At 36.8% G+C, this 3173-nt stretch overlaps 1 long non-coding RNA gene across 1 annotated transcript in view; it reads left to right on the top strand.

The window, feature by feature from the left end:
- LOC116080834 overlaps nt 1-2774 on the top strand; it is a 24566-nt gene extending 21792 nt beyond the window's left edge. The window contains exon 3 of the long non-coding RNA XR_004114634.1: nt 2666-2774. This is a non-coding gene — a long non-coding RNA (uncharacterized LOC116080834). The remainder of the gene's footprint in view (nt 1-2665) is intronic.
- Nucleotides 2775-3173: the final 399 nt, after the last annotated feature.

Genomic DNA, 3173 nt, shown 5'->3' with positions numbered 1-3173 from the left:
CAGAAATCCGCCTGCCTCTGCCTCCCAAGTGCTGGGATTAAAGGCATGTGCCACCACCGCCCGGCTAGGCTGCTTATTTTTTGTCCTTATGATTATTAGTCCCTTTTGTGAATACTCATATATTTATACAATGTTTTCTTCCTTAGTGATTGAAATACATGTTTAAACAGTTTTTTAAAGGATGGGATGGTGACATATTTCATTATAGTTCTGAGTTGCACATTTTAGGTTATTCTGCATTTTCATATGAAATAAGACATCATCTTTTACAGAAAACTTAGGTAATAATATTTGTCTTCACAAAGGTCCACTGTTAGTGTTATCTAATATTATAATGGAGAAGGATGAACATAATTTGCTTACTATGAGTCTTATTTTCCCTTTGTGTCAAACCTTTGGTTTTCTGAACAAGGTTTAGGAAGTGAGGATGCAAAAGGAGAGTAGAGTATAGGTACCCTCTGTAGGTGCATTCAATTTGACTGTATCGTGTATAGGATGTATCTGATGACAGAATGGAAGTGTCTTGGCTTCTCAGTGATTTCTGGCTTAGGATGGTAGCCTTGCCACAAGAATATTTTGCTCATCATGCATGTGGTAAAATTAACTAGAAGACATTTCAGGAAAGAAGTCAAACAATCAATGTTCAGAAAGAAAAAGATGGGAATCAATATCAAATAAGTCTTCTAAAATGATATCTCTGAAGACTGTAGGATTAGAGTAGCTTAAGAACAAAGCTTCTAGTCTGGACCGTCAGAGGCAAAGGTATTTGTCTCAAGGAAGCTCATATAGTACACCAAAGTCAAATTAAAAACCCCAAACAGAAACAATAAGAACAAAACCCCTAGGGTAGTCCCTTCCTGAAGTGAAGTTCAGTTTGCATACGGATCACCATGAAACTTTTGTGTGACTGTCAGCTTAGCTTGGTCTATATGTCAGGGATGCCTAGGCTTCGACTCAGGCTTTTACTAAGGTAGGGCTTATGGCCCAAGCTCCTATTGAAGGTAGAGGATTTGAGAGGTAAAAACAAAAAGACAAAGGGGTGAAGGAGTAGAAGAACAACACTGAGATCATCTATATGCAAAGCATTAAAGAGGGAGGTAGGCCATGAAACAATTGACAAAAGGGAACAATTGACAACATACTACAAGAATGCTACGGAGATACTTCACAAAACAACGTAAAAGCATGTTCACAAACAAACATGCTCTTTCATCCATAGTTATTTGTTTTTTGTTTTTTTTGCTTTATGATTATAACCTTTAAATATTTTGCAGCATTTTATTAGATATTTTCTTTATTAACATTTCAAATGTTATCCCCTTTCCTTGTTTCCCTTCTGAAAGCCCCATCCCATTGCCCCTCCCCCTGCTCACCAACCCATCCTCTTCCTCTTCCCTGTTCTAGTATTCCTTTACATACACTGGGACATCAAGCTTTCTCAGGACCAAGGGACTCCCCTCCCATTGGTGTCCTTGCAAGCTAGTACAACCACTCTGGGAATCAATTTGGCGGTTCCTCAGAAAATTAGACATAGTACTACCGGAGTACCCAGCTATACCACTCCTGGGAATATGCCCAGAAGATGCTCCAACATGTAATAAGGACACATGCTCCACTATGTTCATAGCAGCCTTATTTATAATAGCCAGAAGCTGGAAAGAATGCAGATGTCCCTCAACAGAGGAATGGATACAGAAAATGTGGTACATTTACACAATGGAATACTACTCACCTATTAAAAACAATGAATTCATCGTTATTGTTAATGGTGATCCAGAAATTACCAATTGTTTAAAGAGAAAAATCAAGATAGTGAAAATGACTGAGAGATGCACAGGAAGACAGAGATAATTCGGGATACTGAAGTATAATAAATATGTATTTTACTAATAACTTCAAACTTACCTGAGTGATACATTCTTATAAAACAAAAGTGGTGGCTACAGAAATAGAATGTCTGGCAGGAAGTGAAAGTGTTATTCAGTAAAATATACATGGATTATTGAATAGTAAAACAATTGTGGGAAAGCTCATGTGGAAAGAAATGGCATTACTGAGATCAAGAGAATGTGCTGAAAGCAAAGCAAGAGAATTAGTGCATAGGAGAACAACACTGAGCTCTAACACACTAATTGGTGAGCATTTGAAAATAAACAGAGACAATGGGAGGGAGGAATTTATCAAATCCTGAGAAACATTTCACTGAGCTAAATAAAGGGTTAATAATAATAAAAAAGGTACAAGGAAGTCTGGCTGGAAAAACATACAATTGGACACTAATTTCTAACTTACACCAAAAGCTGATCAATTTTCCAAAGTGGAAAATACTGCTATGCTGCAACAGTATTTAATTATTTCAATAGGATATGCTCAAGGAATGTTGCTTTCTAAAGCAAATTTATTTTGAAACTAACAAAAATATTTAGTATTATGAAATTAAGCATTATTGGCATGCACACCCTCCAAACCTCCATTGTTCCTGTGAAGAAGTTTCCCACATTTGGTGAGTTTTCTTAGATCGTCACTCCTTCATAGACTTCACTATAGATATGCCCTGCTGCCATGTTTGTTAATGTCCATAAACTCATAAGAAGGGAAGAACTAAGAATATACTGATCTTTCTGATTTGCCCTTTAAGAATACTGCTCCATTTTGTTCTTTGTAGTGAATCCTCTGAATAGCCCAATTGGTCCTGGTAATGGGTAAAGAGAAAGAAGTCTGAGTGTTTACTCTGTGTACTCCAAATAGTCATGAACTACACAGAGTGATTTGGCTAAGGTAAGAAATTAACCTCGTGTATCTTTACTAAGTTCATATAAAACATCTAAAGATGTACAGTCATTTGAGACTCTATTTTTAAGTCAATCTTCATAATGGCTAAATTTTGCATATGACTCTATTTAGTTTTGATGACATAATATGATTCTGTAATTGGGTAAACTCAGGGGATTGCCCACAAAGATTTCAGAGTCTTGACTTCCTTTAGACAGTTATAACATGGGCATCATAAAGTATATCTTCCCCGGTGTTATCAACCTTTCTGAGGAACATCTGCCTCCTTTGATGGGACATCTATGGCACAATGCACTGCTTTCCCCACACACAAATGATCCATTTCAAATTTTGTGACTTTCCTTGCATTGCAAATATATTAGTGGGCCCCATAAATACTA

Source organism: Mastomys coucha, unplaced genomic scaffold (genome assembly GCF_008632895.1).
Source record: "Mastomys coucha isolate ucsf_1 unplaced genomic scaffold, UCSF_Mcou_1 pScaffold6, whole genome shotgun sequence".
Classification (NCBI taxonomy): domain Eukaryota; kingdom Metazoa; phylum Chordata; class Mammalia; order Rodentia; family Muridae; genus Mastomys; species Mastomys coucha.
The sequence above is the reverse complement of the archived record's forward strand: the minus strand, read 5'-3'. Positions and strand labels throughout refer to the sequence as shown.